The 18,820-nt window shown below is 39.1% G+C and overlaps 3 long non-coding RNA genes across 3 annotated transcripts; all 3 read right to left on the minus strand.

The window, feature by feature from the left end:
- Positions 1–699: 699 nt before the first annotated feature.
- LOC133029935 (uncharacterized) lies at positions 700–3,333 on the minus strand. Its single transcript, XR_009683865.1, has 3 exons — positions 3,004–3,333; positions 2,087–2,149; positions 700–931 (listed from the first exon to the last, which is right to left on the minus strand). It is a non-coding gene; the product is annotated as an uncharacterized LOC133029935 (long non-coding RNA).
- Positions 3,334–7,297: 3,964 nt separating this feature from the next.
- Positions 7,298–10,138, minus strand: LOC133029936 (uncharacterized). Its single transcript, XR_009683866.1, has 3 exons — positions 9,603–10,138; positions 8,686–8,748; positions 7,298–7,530 (listed from the first exon to the last, which is right to left on the minus strand). It is a non-coding gene; the product is annotated as an uncharacterized LOC133029936 (long non-coding RNA).
- Positions 10,139–14,088: 3,950 nt separating this feature from the next.
- LOC133029937 (uncharacterized) lies at positions 14,089–16,274 on the minus strand. Its single transcript, XR_009683867.1, has 3 exons — positions 16,182–16,274; positions 15,285–15,347; positions 14,089–14,129 (listed from the first exon to the last, which is right to left on the minus strand). It is a non-coding gene; the product is annotated as an uncharacterized LOC133029937 (long non-coding RNA).
- Positions 16,275–18,820: the final 2,546 nt, after the last annotated feature.

Consider the following 18,820-nt stretch of genomic DNA (forward strand, 5'->3'; position numbering starts at 1 on the left):
GCACAGGTGCTGGTGGTAACACTTGATCAACAGGGGCAGCTGGTTGCCTTAATCGTCGCAACTCTTCTTCTTGACGAAGTATGACACTTCGCATTTCTTGAAACATCTGCTGCCATTCAGCAGGAGGATTAGCATTGCCAACCTCCGCATTATTTCCCCGGATTCTGCGGAGGTGGGGGCAGTGCGGTGAATTGGTTTGGTCTACACCAGGCTCTACTAATTCGCCCTCTGGTCTAGATGATTAAAGAGGGTCCACTACTAGTACCCGTGTAATCAACAACCCCAGCGAATTAAGCACCAATATCACACTTACGCACTTAATGCCTTAAACCCTAACTCATCTATTTACCTCATATAAATAAACACTTAATCATATAGCATTTAAAGCATGACATCACATATAACATACATACTCTAGATGCTTGCATACTGCCTAAAATGGAAAGCGGTAAACAAATGATCACACATACAGTCAAGTATTTACTCTCAATACTTACTGCACCATGAGTCGAGCTTATCTCTGACGACGAATGTACATGTTCGGCCGGTCTACAGGAAGTTTAAAAACCTTGGCGCTCTGATACCAAATTGTAACACCCTGAATAAATAGGCAGCTACCCAAAATACTTATGAAACCCTAATCCCCTAAACGGGATTACTAATCAAAACAAATGTAGATTTAAACTTTTATATTAAACAGAATGAAAATAAACTTGTAATATATTTAAACTTTTAAAATAGTTGGGATCCCAAAAATATTTACAAACGCTATTACAAGTCATTTATTTCTAGCCGACCTAAACGGCAAAATAGAATTCAAAAGTTCATCACTGATAGACCCTTAACCCGCTTGGTCTGATATGGCCCGGACATGTACATTCTTCGTCTAGCTCCTGCACTCATGGCTGATCAGCATAAGTCCTACCCTTTCCTGCACAGTAGAGCACCCGTGAGCCAAGCCCAGCAAGACAGTATAAAACATATCAATAATATGCTCATCATACAATATAAACAACAATGCTATTCAAATTTGTCTGTGTGACACAGACCTCCATGTTACGCTCACATGCCTATTTATGTCTACGTGGCGTAGACCTACGTGTTGCGCTCACACGTCTATTTATGTCTACGTGGCGTAGACCCACGTGTTGCTCTCACACGTCTATTTACAATAAGGCCTTAGATCAGTTCATCTCGGTTCTTGTTACCGAGTCCAACCTGGTTATGCCTTGAGCGCATAACCCTTAGTCTCAACATATACATTTATCATATAATTATTGGTGCCACTGCACTATTTGTCTATTTGCTATAGACCTGCGTGTTACGCTTACACGCCTATATATGTCTATGTAGCATAGACCTACGTGTTGCTCCCACACGTCTATATATGTCTATGTAGAATAGACCTACGTGTTACGCTCACACGTCTATTTACAATAAGGCCTTAGTAAGGTTTATCTCGATTATAATTACCGAGTCTAACCTGGTTATGCCTTGTTCACATAACCCTATTCATATATATTTGCGTAATCCATACATTACGTTCTTTCAGTGGTTTATCCTAGTAATATACTAGGTCTAACCAAGTTATGTCTTATGCACATAACTCTTGAAATATATGTATGTATTCAATAGATAACAAAACATATAGAATCTTAGGGTAATAACCCTAAATTACATACCAAATAGTCTCTCATATAACATATCATTGCATGCTCAAAATAACACTTATAGAGATTAATAACCCTAATTCATGCTTTCACTTAATTAGCAATATTATTGTACATCATGACTTTCTTACCTTCACATAACTTCTAGGGTAATAACCCTAGACCGCATTGCTATCAAACTCAAGGTACTAATTTACCGAGTCTAACTTAATTATGCCTTCTGCGCATAATTCTTTATTACAATATATTTAGCATGGCATAGCATTTACACATTAATAATTACTAGGGTAATAACCCTAGGCCATTAAACCGCTCACTTTAGGGTAATAACCCTAATCCCGGTTTCTAATTATCACCAATATAATATTCAATATAAGCACCACCGTGCATATCTCTACGTGCAACTACTGTCTTACCTGTTGTCCCGCAAAGGCAGAGATTCCGAATCCCCGGGTGCTCCTGACCAGGTGCCGGTAATCCTAGTCACACTATCCGGGATTTTCACAAATAGGGTTAACCCCTGATTTCATATTCATAAAATAAATTCATGGCATTTCAAATACAGATAATCACATAGAGCTCGAAAAGAGCTTTCCAACAGTATAAAGAACGTCCCAAACGGAGTCTCGAGTCAAAAGTTATGGTCGAAACAAAATTCAGCATTTCCCGATGAACTCCAACCGGAATTCTGGATGAACCAACCGGAATTCCGGTTGTCTGGGCAGAGAACACGAAATTTCTCAATCTTTAAACCCCCAAAACTCACTCAAATCATCCCCAAACATTCCCAAACTTTCCAGAGCATCAATATATGTCATAATAAACATATTCCACAACTTAAACCCAACAATTGCACTAAAAATAAAAAAGTGCCATTAAAGCACCAAGCTTGAGTTCCATGAACTCAAGCTTGCTTTTCACAACCAAAATCACAATTAATCAACTTACAACAGCTAGCAAATACTGAGGATTTAAAACACATTATCAAGCATTAAAATCCAGCAATTAATCCCTCAATTTAGATTGCATAAAAAAAAATCATAGAGTTCAAGCATGTTCATGGCAACATCAAGCTCTTGAATAAGAGCTTCATCAACAACAACTAAATATTTTCCAGCAGTAAAACAATAAGTAAATATTAGATTCAAGCATCAAAAACAACCTAGAATCATACTCTAAGCTCAATCCTACATAAATCAAGAGATTAACAAGCTTAAACATCCAATTCACTAAGCATGCAACACCAAGAACAAACAATCTCAAGCATGCTTTTATCACCATATTTCAGCCATGAATTCAACAAACAACTCATATAATTCCAGCTAGAAACTACCTCAATCTCTTGCTCAAACAAGCTCCAAGCTTCCAACACAAATCAAGCTTCCAAACCAAGCTAAAAATCAAGCTTTCTTCTCAAAAATCAAGTTTGAAGGAGAAGAGGGTTAGAGAGGATGAGAGGGTTCGGTTGAGAGGGGAAAGCCACCAGAAATTAACATTTCATTTCCTCAAAAATCACATTTTCCAAACATAGTAATTAGGGGTCAAATGACCAAAATGCCCTTAGGGCTTAAATACCCACATACACCCTCACAAGGGTAAAATAGTCATTCAATACTCAATTAATTTCAAATAAATTTCAGATTATCATTCATTAAATAAAATGCCAAATAATCAATCCAATTTACATTTCGGGCCCGAACCCGGTTCGGCCCGAAATTCCCGGTTGTGACTATACCGCGCTAACCTGTCAGAACACACCTGAAAAGACAACACAGGCATACTATATAATAATATAGTTCTATTAAGCACGTAATTAAATTAATTTCATCATTTTACCCTTCTCGGGTCACAATTACCAAAATGCCCCTGGCTCACCAACGGGGTCTTTAATATATTAAAATTCATGTAAAATCACATATATTGAACTATATAATAATATAATTCCTCAATTATACATAATTATCTAGTTAGGGTTTTGCTAATCCATTTCTTAATTTCGGGTATTACAATTACCCCCTCCTTATAGAAATTTCGTCTCGAAATTTACCTGAACAACTCCGGATATTTCTGCTACATATCCGTCTCGAGTTCCCAGGTTGCCTCTTCTACCTTACTGTTCTTCCATAGTACTTTCACCAGTGCCACTGTCTCGCTTCTCAAGACTTTCTCTCTTCTATCAAGTATCTGCACTGGTTATTCCTCGTATGACAAGTCCGGCTGAAGTTCCAATGCTTCATAACTCAGAACATGGGACGAGTGTGAGACATACTTCCGAAGCATTGAAACATGAAACACATTATGTACAGCTGCCAGCGCTGGGGGCATAGCCAACCTGTACACTACTTGCCCTATCCTCTCAAGGATTTCAAAAGGTCCAATGAACCTTGGGCTAAGTTTTCCTTTCTTCCCAAAGCGCTTTATGCCTTTCCTCTGAGATATTCGGAGAAATACCATGTCCCCGACCTGAAAAATCAATATCTCTGCGCTTTGGATCGGCATAACTCTTTTGCCTACTCTGAGCCGCGAGCATTCGCGCTCTAATCTTATCAACTGCCTCACTTGTTTTTTTTTTAACAGCTTCGGGACCCAAGAACTTTCTTTCACCCACTTCATCCCAGTGAATGGGCGATCTACACTTTCTTCCATATAAAAGTTCATAAGGGGCCATCCCAATTGTTGCCTGATAGCTGTTATTATAAGAAAACTCGATTAGTGGAAGGTACTTTACCCATGATCCCTCAAAGTCAAGCACACATGCCCGTAGCATGTCCTCTAAAATCTGAATGGTCCTCTCGGATTGCCCATCCGTCTGAGGATGAAAAGTTGTGCTAAACTTTAACTGAGTTCCCATAGCTCGATGCAGACTTTTCCAGAATCTTGATGTAAACTTCGGATCTCTATCCGACACAATGGACTTTGGGACACCATGCAAACGAACAATTTCTCTGACATACAACTCAGCATACTGGTCAATGGAGAAATTTGTCCGAACAGGTAAAAAGTGAGCAGACTTTGTAAACTTGTCCCCTATGACCCACACAGAGTCAAATTGTCCCGAGGCTTTAGGCATACCTACCACAAAGTCCATAGGTAAAACTTCCCATTTCCACTCTGGTATCTTCAGTGGTTGCAGCAACCCTACAGGTCGCTGGTGCTCAACTTTCACTTGCTGACACGTAAGGCACTTAGCAACATATTCAGCGATATCATTCTTCATGCCTGGCCACCAGAACATGGCTTTCAGGTCTTGGTACATCTTTGTTGACCCTGGATGAACTGAATAAGAAGTCGTGTGAGATTCATCCATGATCTCTTTCTTGATGTTCTCATCCATGGGCATACAAACTCGATTCCCGAATCTCAGCATTCCCGTTTCATCTACTGAGAAATCACTAACCTTCCCAACCGAAACCCTAACTCGAGTTTTTACTAATTCTGAATCTTGCACTTGTGCTTCTTTGATTCGCTCCAAAAGAGTAGATTGCAGGGTAATATTAGCTAATTACCCTACAACCAACTCAATCTTAGCTCGAGTCATCTCATTTGCTAGCTGCTGGGAGATTTGCTTCACCGTATTTAACTGACTCTGACCCTTTCTAGTTAAGGCATCAACAACCACGTTGGCCTTACCAGGGTGATAAAGGATCTCACAATCATAATCCTTCACCAACTCTAGCCAACGCCTCTGTCTAATATTCAGGTCTTTCTGGGTAAAGAAGTATTTCAGACTTTTATGATCAGTGTATATCTTACATTTCTCGCCATAAAGGTAAGGCCGCCAAATCTTTAGCGCAAATACCACTGCTTCGAGTTCTAGATCGTGAGTAGGGTACCTCTGCTCGTACTCCTTTAACTGCCGAGAAGCATAAGCTATTACCCTCCCAGCCTGCATAAGCACACAGCCGAGACCCTGTCTCGAGGCATCACAATATACCACAAACTTTTCCTTATCTGAAGGAAGAGTTACTACAAGAGCGGTAATTAAGCGTTGCTTTAACTCCAAAAAACTTTTCTCACACGGATCAGTCCAAACAAACTTCTGGTTCTTTCGGGTCAGCTCCGTTAAGGGTACATCAATCTTTAAAAATCCCTCAACGAACCGATGATAATAACCAGCCAAACCCAGAAAACTTCTGACCTCTGTAGCTGACTTTGGTACTGGCCAATCCCGAACAGCTTCAATTATTGTCGGATCCACTATGATCCCATCTTTATCCACTATGTGCCCCAGAAATGAGACATGGGATAACCAAAACTCACACTTCTTGAATTTACCATACATCTTATTGTCCTGTAATCATTGTGAAACTGATCTGAGATGCAACTCATGTTCTTTATCTATTTCAGATTACACCAAGATGTCATCGATAAACACGATCACACATCTAATCAGGTAATCTTGGAACGTCCGATTCATATAATCTATATCAAATATACTACGTAGCTTTGGCCCATCTTTTACCCTTATGGTGATTCTTACATTTCGGACATTCAAGATATGACTTGAAAGAGGATTCGTGACCTTGACGGTCACCTCAATTTCCCCGATACTTTCTATTACTCCCTGATACTTCGAAAGCCTCAAACATCCGTTTGTAATCAGGGTTGCCACTGTCGGTCCCCTTACTGACGTTACCACTAGCAGGCGGATTCGATGCCGTGACGGCATCCTTTGTGGTCTGCTCATTTATTACAGATTATTCAGCCTCCTCAACAATTAAGGCTAGCTCTATCACTTTCTTGTACAAAGTGTCATGTGAAGTGGTAATCTTCAAGTCCCGACTGATTGTGGCATTCAGTCCTCTCTTCATCCACTGCTTGGCCTTAATTATGTCAATACCTCCTAGAAAAATTGGAGGTTGCAGCTTCACGAACCGCTCAAACACCGAGTCTCAATGCGACATAACAAACCCCTGGTTACCCACCACTGGCACAGGTGCTGGTGGTAACACTTGATCAACAGGGGCAGCTGGTTGCCTTAATCGTCGCAACTCTTCTTCTTGACGAAGTATGACACTTCGCATTTCTTGAAACATCTGCTGCCATTCAGCAGGAGGATTAGCATTGCCAACCTCCGCATTATTTCCCCGGATTTTGCGGAGGTGGGGGCAGTGCGGTGAATTGGTTTGGTCTACACCAGGCTCTACTAATTCGCCCTCTGGTCTAGATGATTAAAGAGGGTCCACTACTAGTACCCGTGTAATCAACAACCCCAGCGAATTAAGCACCAATATCACACTTACGCACTTAATGCCTTAAACCCTAACTCATCTATTTACCTCATATAAATAAACACTTAATCATATAGCATTTAAAGCATGACATCACATATAACATACATACTCTAGATGCTTGCATACTGCCTAAAATGGAAAGCGGTAAACAAATGATCACACATACAGTCAAGTATTTACTCTCAATACTTACTGCACCATGAGTCGAGCTTATCTCTGACGACGAATGTACATGTTCGGCCGGTCTACAGGAAGTTTAAAAACCTTGGCGCTCTGATACCAAATTGTAACACCCTGAATAAATAGGCAGCTACCCAAAATACTTATGAAACCCTAATCCCCTAAACGGGATTACTAATCAAAATAGCGCAGATTTAAACTTTTATATTAAACAGAATGAAAATAAACTTGTAATATATTTAAACTTTTAAAATAGTTGGGATCCCAAAAATATTTACAAACGCTATTACAAGTCATTTATTTCTAGCCGACCTAAACGGCAAAATAGAATTCAAAAGTTCATCACTGATAGACCCTTAACCCGCTTGGTCTGATATGGCCCGGACATGTACATTCTTCGTCCAGCTCCTGCACTCATGGCTGATCAGCATAAGTCCTACCCTTTCCTGCACAGTAGAGCACCCGTGAGCCAAGCCCAGCAAGACAGTATAAAACATATCAATAATATGCTCATCATACAATATAAACAACAATGCTATTCAAATTTGTCTGTGTGACACAGACCTGCATGTTACGCTCACATGCCTATCTATGTCTATGTGGCCTAGACCTACGTGTTACGCTCACACGTCTATTTATGTCTACGTGGCGTAGACCCACGTGTTGCTCTCACACGTCTATTTACAATAAGGCCTTAGATAAGTTCATCTCGGTTCTTGTTACCGAGTCCAACCTGGTTATGCCTTGAGCGCATAACCCTTAGTCTCAACATATACATTTATCATATAATTATTTGTGCCACTGCACTATTTGTCTATTTGCTATAGACCTGCGTGTTACGCTTACACGCCTATATATGTCTATGTAGCATAGACCTACGTGTTGCTCCCACACGTCTATATATGTCTATGTAGCATAGACCTACGTGTTACGCTCACACGTCTATTTACAATAAGGCCTTAGTAAGGTTTATCTCGATTATAATTACTGAGTCTAACCTGGTTATGCCTTGTTCACATAACCCTATTCATATATATTTGCGTAATCCATACATTACGTTCTTTCAGTGGTTTGTCCTAGTAATATACTAGGTCTAACCAAGTTATGTCTTATGCACATAACTCTTGAAATATATGTATGTATTCAATAGATAACAAAACATATAGAATCTTAGGGTAATAACCCTAAATTACATACCAAATAGTCTCTCATATAACATATCATTGCATGCTCAAAATAACACTTATAGAGATTAATAACCCTAATTCATGCTTTCACTTAATTAGCAATATTATTGTACATCATGACTTTCTTACCTTCACATAACTTCTAGGGTAATAACCCTAGACCGCATTGCTATCAAACTCAAGGTACTAATTTACCGAGTCTAACTTAATTATGCCTTGTGCGCATAATTCTTTATTACAATATATTTAGCATGGCATAGCATTTACACATTAATAATTACTAGGGTAATAACCCTAGGCCATTAAACCGCTCACTTTAGGGTAATAACCCTAATCCCGGTTTCTAATTATCACCAATATAATATTCAATATAAGCACCACCGTGCATATCTCTACCTGCAACTACTGTCTTACCTGTTGTCCCGCAAAGGCAGAGATTCTGAATCCCCAGGTGCTCCTCACCAGGTGCCGGTAATCCTAGTCACACTATCCGGGATTTTCACAAATAGGGTTAACCCCTGATTTCATATTCATAAAATAAATTCATGGCATTTCAAATACAGATAATCACATAGAGCTCGAAAAGAGCTTTCCAACGGTATAAAGAACGTCCCAAACAGAGTCTCGAGTCAAAAGTTATGGTCGAAACAAAATTCAGCATTTCTCGATGAACTCCAACCGGAATTCCGGATGAACCAACCGGAATTCCGGTTGTCTGGGCAGAGAACACGAAATTTCTCAATCTTTAAACCCCCAAAACTCACTCAAATCATCCCCAAACATTCCCAAACTTTCCAGAGCATCAATATATGTCATAATAAACATATTCCACAACTTAAACCCAACAATTGCACTAAAAATCAAAAAGTGCCATTAAAGCACCAAGCTTGAGTTCCATGAACTCAAGCTTGCTTTTCACAACCAAAATCACAATTAATCCACTTACAACAGCTAGCAAATACTGAGGATTTAAAACACATTATCAAGCATTAAAATCCAGCAATTAATCCCTCAATTTAGATTGAATAAAAAAAAATCATAGAGTTCAAGCATGTTCATGGCAACATCAAGCTCTTGAATAAGAGCTTCATCAACAACAACTAAATATTTTCCAGCAGTAAAACAATAAGTAAATATTAGATTCAAGCATGAAAAACAACCTAGAATCATACTCTAAGCTCAATCCTACATAAATCAAGAGATTAACAAGCTTAAACATCCAATTCACTAAGCATGCAACACCAAGAACAAACAATCTCAAGCATGCTTTTATCACCATATTTCAGCCATGAATTCAACAAACAACTCATATAATTTCAGCTAGAAACTACCTCAATCTCTTGCTCAAACAAGCTCCAAGCTTCCAACACAAATCAAGCTTCCAAACCAAGCTAAAAATCAAGCTTTCTTCTCAAAAATCAAGTTTGAAGGAGAAGAGGGTTAGAGAGGATGAGAGGGTTCGGTTGAGAGGGGAAAGCCACCAGAAATTAACATTTCATTTCCTCAAAAATCACATTTTCCAAACATAGTAATTAGGGGTCAAATGACCAAAATGCCCTTAGGGCTTAAATACCCACATACACCCTCACAAGGGTAAAATAGTCATTCAATACTCAATTAATTTCAAATAAATTTCAGATTATCATTCATTAAATAAAATGCCAAATAATCAATCCAATTTACATTTCGGGCCCGAACCCAGTTCGGCCCGAAATTCCCGGTTGTGACTATACCGCGCTAACCTGTCAGAACACACCTGAAAAGACAACACAGGCATACTATATAATAATATAGTTCTATTAAGCACGTAATTAAATTAATTTCATCATTTTACCCTTCTCGGGTCATAATTACCAAAATGCCCCTAGCTCACCAACACGGTCTTTAATATATTAAAATTCATGTAAAATCACATATATTGAACTATATAATAATATAATTCCTCAATTATACATAATTATCTAGTTAGGGTTTTGCTAATCCATTTCTTAATTTCGGGTATTACAATTACCCCCTCCTTATAGAAATTTCGTCTCGAAATTTACCTGAACAACTCCGGATATTTCTGCTACATATCCGTCTCGAGTTCCCAGGTTGCCTCTTCTACCTTACTGTTCTTCCATAGTACTTTCACCAGTGCCACTGTCTTGCTTCTCAAGACTTTCTCTCTTCTATCAAGTATCTGCACTGGTTATTCCTCGTATGACAAGTCCGGCTGAAGTTCCAATGCTTCATAACTCAGAACATGGGACGAGTCTGAGACATACTTCCGAAGCATTGAAACATGAAACACATTATGTACAGCTGCCAGCGCTGGGGGCATAGCCAACCTGTACACTACTTGCCCTATCCTCTCAAGGATTTCAAAAGGTCCAATGAACCTTGGGCTAAGTTTTCCTTTCTTCCCAAAGCGCTTTATGCCTTTCCTCTGAGATATTCGGAGAAATACCATGTCCCCGACCTGAAAAATCAATATCTCTGCGCTTTGGATCGGCATAACTCTTCTGCCTACTCTGAGCCGCGAGCATTCGCGCTCTAATCTTATCAACTGCCTCACTTGTTTTTTTTTTAACAGCTTCGGGACCCAAGAACTTTCTTTCACCCACTTCATCCCAGTGAATGGGCGATCTACACTTTCTTCCATATAAAAGTTCATAAGGGGCCATCCCGATTGTTGCCTGATAGCTGTTATTATAAGAAAACTCGATCAGTGGAAGGTACTTTACCCATGATCCCTCAAAGTCAAGCACACATGCCCGTAGCATGTCCTCTAAAATCTGAATGGTCCTCTCGGATTGCCCATCCGTCTGAGGATGAAAAGTTGTGCTAAACTTTAACTGAGTTCCCATAGCTCGATGCAGACTTTTCCAGAATCTTGATGTAAACTTCGGATCTCTATCCGACACAATGGACTTTGGGACACCATGCAAACGAACAATTTCTCTGACATACAACTCAGCATACTGGTCAATGGAGAAATTTGTCCAAACAGGTAAAAAGTGAGCAGACTTTGTAAACTTGTCCACTATGACCCACACAGAGTCAAATTGTCCCGAGGCTTTAGGCATACCTACCACAAAGTCCATAGGTAAAACTTCCCATTTCCACTCTGGTATCTTCAGTGGTTGCAGCAACCCTACAGGTCGCTGGTGCTCAACTTTCACTTGCTGAAACGTAAGGCACTTAGCAACATATTCAGCGATATCATTCTTCATGCCTGGCCACCAGAACATGGCTTTCAGGTCTTGGTACATCTTTGTTGACCCTGGATGAACTGAATAAGAAGTCGTGTGAGATTCATCAATGATCTCTTTCTTGATGTTCTCATCCATGGGCATACAAACTCGATTCCCGAATCTCAGCATTCCCGTTTCATCTACTGAGAAATCACTAACCTTCCCAACAGAAACCCTAACTCGAGTTTTTACTAATTCTGAATCTTGCACTTGTGCTTCTTTGATTCGCTCCAAAAGAGTAGATTGCAGGGTAATATTAGCTAATTACCCTACAACCAACTCAATCTTAGCTCGAGTCATCTCATTTGCTAGCTGCTGGGAGATTTGCTTCACCGTATTTAACTGACTCTGACCCTTTCTAGTTAAGGCATCAGCAACCACGTTGGCCTTACCATGGTGATAAAGGATCTCACAATCATAATCCTTCACCAACTCTAGCCAACGCCTCTGTCTCATATTCAGGTCTTTCTGGGTAAAGAAGTATTTCAGACTTTTATGATCAGTGTATATCTCACATTTCTCGCCATAAAGGTAAGGCCGCCAAATCTTTAGCGCAAATACCACTGCTTCGAGTTCTAGATCGTGAGTAAGGTACCTCTGCTCGTACTCCTTTAACTGTCGAGAAGCATAAGCTATTACCCTCCCAGCCTGCATAAGCACACAGTCGAGACCCTGTCTCGAGGCATCACAATATACCACAAACTTTTCCTTATCTGAAGGAAGAGTTACTACAAGAGCGGTAATTAAGCGTTGCTTTAACTCCAAAAAACTTTTCTCACACGGATCAGTCCAAACAAACTTCTGGTTCTTTCGGGTCAGCTCCGTTAAGGGTACATCAATCTTTAAAAATCCCTCAACGAACCGATGATAATAACCAGCCAAACCCAGAAAACTTCTGACCTCTGTAGCTGACTTTGGTACTGGCCAATCCCGAACAGCTTCAATTATTGTCGGATCCACTATGATCCCATCTTTATCCACTATGTGCCCCAGAAATGAGACATGGGATAACCAAAACTCACACTTCTTGAATTTACCATACAGCTTATTGTCCTGTAATCATTGTGAAACTGATCTGAGATGCAACTCATGTTCTTTATCTGTTTCAGATTACACCAAGATGTCATCGATAAACACGATCACACATCTAATCAGGTAATCTTGGAACGTCCGATTCATATAATCTATATCAAATATACTACGTAGCTTTGGCCCATCTTTTACCCTGATCGTGATTCTTACATTTCGGACATTCAAGATATGACTTGAAAGAGGATTCGTGACCTTGACGGTCACCTCAATTTCCCCGATACTTTCTATTACTCCCTGATACTTCGAAAGCCTCAAACATCCGTTTGTAATCAGGGTTGCCACTGTCGGTCGCCTTACTGACGTTACCACTCGCAGGCGGATTCGATGCCGTGACGACATCCTTTGTGGTCTGCTCATTTATTACAGATTATTCAGCCTCCTCAACAATTAAGGCTAGCTCTATCACTTTCTTGTACAAAGTGTCATGTGAAGTGGTAACCTTCAAGTCCCGACTGATTGTGGCATTCAGTCCTCTCTTCATCCACTGCTTGGCCTTAATTATGTCAATACCTCCTAGAAAAATCGGAGGTTGCAGCTTCACGAACCGCTCAAACACCGAGTCTCAATGCGACATAACAAACCCCTAGTTACCCACCACTGGCACAGGTGCTGGTGGTAACACTTGATCAACAGGGGCAGCTGGTTGCCTTAATCGTCGCAACTCTTCTTCTTGACGAAGTATGACACTTCACATTTCTTGAAACATCTGCTGCCATTCAGCAGGAGGATTAGCATTGCCAACCTCCGCATTATTTCCCCAGATTTTGCGGAGGTGGGGGCAGTGCGGTGAATTGGTTTGGTCTACACCAGGCTCTACTAATTCGCCCTCTGGTCTAGATGATTAAAGAGGGTCCACTACTAGTACCCGTGTAATCAACAACCCCAGCGAATTAAGCACCAATATCACACTTACGCACTTAATGCCTTAAACCCTAACTCATCTATTTACCTCATATAAATAAACACTTAATCATATAGCATTTAAAGCATGACATCACATATAACATACATACTCTAGATGCTTGCATACTGCCTAAAATGGAAAGCGGTAAACAAATGATCACACATACAGTCAAGTATTTACTCTCAATACTTACTGCACCATGAGTCGAGCTTATCTCTGACGACGAATGTACATGTTCGGCCGGTCTACAGGAAGTTTAAAAACCTTGGCGCTCTGATACCAAATTGTAACGCCCTGAATAAATAGGCAGCTACCCAAAATACTTATGAAACCCTAATCCCCTAAACGGGATTACTAATCAAAATAGCGCAGATTCAAACTTTTATATTAAACAGAATGAAAATAAACTTGTAATATATTTAAACTTTTAAAATAGTTGGGATCCCAAAAATATTTACAAACGCTATTACAAGTCATTTATTTCTAGCCGACCTAAACGGCAAAATAGAATTCAAAAGTTCATCACTGATAGACCCTTAACCCGCTTGGTCTGATATGGCCCGGACATGTACATTCCTCGTCCAACTCCTGCACTCATGGCTGATCAGCATAAGTCCTACCCTTTCCTGCACAGTAGAGCACCCGTGAGCCAAGCCCAGCAAGACAGTATAAAACATATCAATAATATGCTCATCATACAATATAAACAACAATGCTATTCAAATTTGTCTGTGTGACACAGACCTGCATGTTACGCTCACATGCCTATTTATGTCTACGTGGCGTAGACCTACGTGTTGCGCTCACACGTCTATTTATGTCTACGTGGCGTAGACCCACGTGTTGCTCTCACACGTCTATTTACAATAAGGCCTTAGATCAGTTCATCTCGGTTCTTATTACCGAGTCCAACCTGGTTATGCCTTGAGCGCATAACCCTTAGTCTCAACATATACATTTATCATATAATTATTGGTGCCACTGCACTATTTGTCTATTTGCTATAGACCTGCGTGTTACGCTTACACGCCTATATATGTCTATGTAGCATAGACCTACGTGTTGCTCCCACACGTCTATATATGTCTATGTAGCATAGACCTACGTGTTACACTCACACGTCTATTTACAATAAGGCCTTAGTAAGGTTTATCTCGATTATAATTACCGAGTCTAACCTGGTTATGCCTTGTTCACATAACCCTATTCATATATATTTGCGTAATCCATACATTACGTTCTTTTAGTGGTTTATCCTAGTAATATACTAGGTCTAACCAAGTTATGTCTTATGCACATAACTCTTGAAATATATGTATGTATTCAATAGATAACAAAACATATAGAATCTTAGGGTAATAACCCTAAATTACATACCAAATAGTCTCTCATATAACATATCATTTCATGCTCAAAATAACACTTATAGAGATTAATAACCCTAATTCATGCTTTCACTTAATTAGCAATATTATTGTACATCATGACTTTCTTACCTTCACATAACTTCTAGGGTAATAACCCTAGACCGCATTGCTATCAAACTCAAGGTACTAATTTACCGAGTCTAACTTAATTATGCCTTGTGCGCATAATTCTTTATTACAATATATTTAGCATGGCATAGCATTTACACATTAATAATTACTAGGGTAATAACCCTAGGCCATTAAACCGCTCACTTTAGGGTAATAACCCTAATCCCGGTTTCTAATTATCACCAATATAATATTCAATATAAGCACCACTGTGCATATCTCTACGTGCAACTACTGTCTTACCTGTTGTCCCGCAAAGGCAGAGATTCCGAATCCCCGGGTGCTCCTGACCAGGTGCCGGTAATCCTAGTCACACTATCCGGGATTTTCACAAATAGGGTTAACCCCTGATTTCATATTCATAAAATAAATTCATGGCATTTCAAATACAGATAATCACATAGAGCTCGAAAAGAGCTTTCCAACGGTATAAAGAACGTCCCAAACGGAGTCTCGAGTCAAAAGTTATGGTCGAAACAAAATTCAGCATTTCCCGATGAACTCCAACCGGAATTCCGGTTGTCTGGGCAGAGAACACGAAATTTCTCAATCTTTAAACCCCCAAAACTCACTCAAATCATCCCCAAACATTCCCAAACTTTCCAGAGCATCAATATATGTCATAATAAACATATTCCACAACTTAAACCCAACAATTGCACTAAAAATCAAAAAGTGACATTAAAGCACCAAGCTTGAGTTCCATGAACTCAAGCTTGCTTTTCACAACCAAAATCACAATTAATCCACTTACAACAGCTAGCAAATACTGAGGATTTAAAACACATTATCAAGCATTAAAATCCAGCAATTAATCCCTCAATTTAGATTGCATAAAAAAAAAATCATAGAGTTCAAGCATATTCATGGCAACATCAAGCTCTTGAATAAGAGCTTCATCAACAACAACTAAATATTTTCCAGCAGTAAAACAATAAGTAAATATTAGATTCAAGCATGAAAAACAACCTAGAATCATACTCTAAGCTCAATCCTACATAAATCAAGAGATTAACAAGCTTAAACATCCAATTCACTAAGCATGCAACACCAAGAACAAACAATCTCAAGCATGCTTTTATCACCATATTTCAGCCATGAATTCAACAAACAACTCATATAATTTCAGCTAGAAACTACCTCAATCTCTTGCTCAAACAAGCTCCAAGCTTCCAACACAAATCAAGCTTCCAAACCAAGCTAAAAATCAAGCTTTCTTCTCAAAAATCAAGTTTGAAGGAGAAGAGGGCCAGAGAGGATGAGAGGGTTCGGATGAGAGGGGAAAGCCACCAGAAATTAACATTTCATTTCCTCAAAAATCACATTTTCCAAACATAGTAATTAGGGGTCAAATGACCAAAATGCCCTTAGGGCTTAAATACCCACATACACCCTCACAAGGGTAAAATAGTCATTCAATACTCAATTAATTTCAAATAAATTTCAGATTATCATTCATTAAATAAAATGCCAAATAATCAATCCAATTTACATTTCGGGCCCGAACCCAGTTCGGCCCGAAATTCCCGGTTGTGACTATACCGCGCTAACCTGTCAGAACACACCTGAAAAGACAACACAGGCATACTATATAATAATATAGTTCTATTAAGCACGTAATTAAATTAATTTCATCATTTTACCCTTCTCGGGTCATAATTACCAAAATGCCCCTGGCTCACCAACGGGGTCTTTAATATATTAAAATTCATGTAAAATCACATATATTGAACTATATAATAATATAATTCCTCAATTATACATAATTATCTAGTTAGGGTTTTGCTAATCCATTTCTTAATTTCGGGTATTACACAGACCCTAACCTAGGACCCTGACCTAGGACCTGAACTTGGACTCAAACTCAGACTTGGCCGAGACTGGGATCCGAAAAACCCGTACCCAAACTCAGACTAAGACTCAGACCCCAACCTCAACCTAGACCCATACCCGGACCCAAAACAAAACCCAGACCCAAAATTGGAGCTAGAACTGTGACGAGAACCGAACCCAAACCATAACCAGAACCTGGACCGAGACCTTGAGTAGGACTGGGACCTGAGACCTGGAACCCGAACTTGGACCGGGACCTAGACTTGATCTGGACCTGACCTGCTCCTAAACCCTCGCGAGGCCTGAAACCTGAGACCCAGACCAGAATCTTGTTGGGTTTTATGCCCTAAATAAAACTCCATTTCAATGTAATCCAGCTTATTCAACATCAACAAAGAAACAGAAGTATGTTTTGGTTCATCTTATCAATTGATTGTCTATTTGATTTATAAATTCATCTGAAACCCTTTTCACATACCTGATCCTGTTTATTGTGTTGCCAACACATTGGAAAGTAAACATGACTATGTGAATAAAGATTCCTAGATTTATCAGACATAGGGTTTTACTGATATGATAATCTACAACAGAGTTTACTTGCATTTGGAGAAATGCTATGTTCTTTCCAGAGCATTGGTTTAAGTAAAGCTCAGGTTGGGTGCATGGAGTATGCATCGGAAGGGACCGATATTGAACTTTGACTTAGATTTATTAAACTTACCGTAATATCTATTCAAGTCAATATCTCCTAGTTGATCCTAGATCAAATGATCTTAATCCTGTTATGATTAGGCTCAATCTCAAGAGGCTATTCGTGTTCTTTGATTTGTTAGTTAAGCCTACTTTTGGGTCAGGGTGATACGTACATTTTGGGAACACGGTAGTGCAATTGAGTGGGAGCGTTAACATAAACATGGAATCTATAGCTTCTATCTGGCGAATAGTAAGTAAAGGATGATCTCCTTCGAGCTTGACCAAACGAAAATAAATGGTGGAGTACTCATTTCACATAAGCTAAAATATCATTTATACGGGATTAAGTGTTTTAAGGATAAAATACATTGTAGGGTGTAACGGTAATCTAATCCCTTTACAGTGTAGATCATTCATATAGAGGATCATTGATCAAATTAGGATTATAACAATGGATAACTAATGATGTGTCTATATGGTGGAACATATAGAGCATTCTATATACTGAGAGTGCAATTCTAAGTTCTATGCGTAGATTCAACGAAGAATTAATAAGTCAGTGAATTTAGGTTATAAATTCTTGATTTGCTTATTGGAAGCTCGGTTATATAGACCCATGGTCCCCCCACTAGTTGAGATAATATTGCTTGTAAGACTCATATAATTGGTTTTGATTAATCAATTATAATTCTCAATTTAGACTATGTCTATTTGTGAATTTTTCACTAAGTAAGGGAAAAATTGTAAAGAAATAGTTTTAGGGGCATATTTGTTAATTATGATAATTTGAATGGTTCAATTAACAAATATGATAAATGACAATATTATTTAATAATTATTTATAGTTATTAAATAGTTAGAATTGACATTTAAATGGTTGAATATGAAAGTTGGCATTTTTGAGAAAATGAGATGCAGAAATGATAAAACTACAAAATTGCAAAAAGTGAGGCCCAAATCCATATTGTATGGGTCGGCCACTTTTATAGGCTTGATCATCTGATATTTTCATTATTTTAATGCCAAATAATTCAAACCTAACCCTAGTGGAATGCTATAAATAGATAGTGAAGGCTTCAGGAAATTTACACTTAACTTTCTACTTTTACCTTCAGAGAAAAACCTGAGCCTTCTCTCTCTATACCTAGCCGCCACTTCTTCTCTCTCTTCTTCCTTGAAATTTCGAACCACTTAGTGATTAGAGTAGTGCCCACACACAGCAAGTGATACCTCAATCATAGTGTGGAAGATCG

This window comes from Cannabis sativa, chromosome 8 (genome assembly GCF_029168945.1).
Source record: "Cannabis sativa cultivar Pink pepper isolate KNU-18-1 chromosome 8, ASM2916894v1, whole genome shotgun sequence".
Lineage (NCBI taxonomy): Eukaryota > Viridiplantae > Streptophyta > Magnoliopsida > Rosales > Cannabaceae > Cannabis > Cannabis sativa.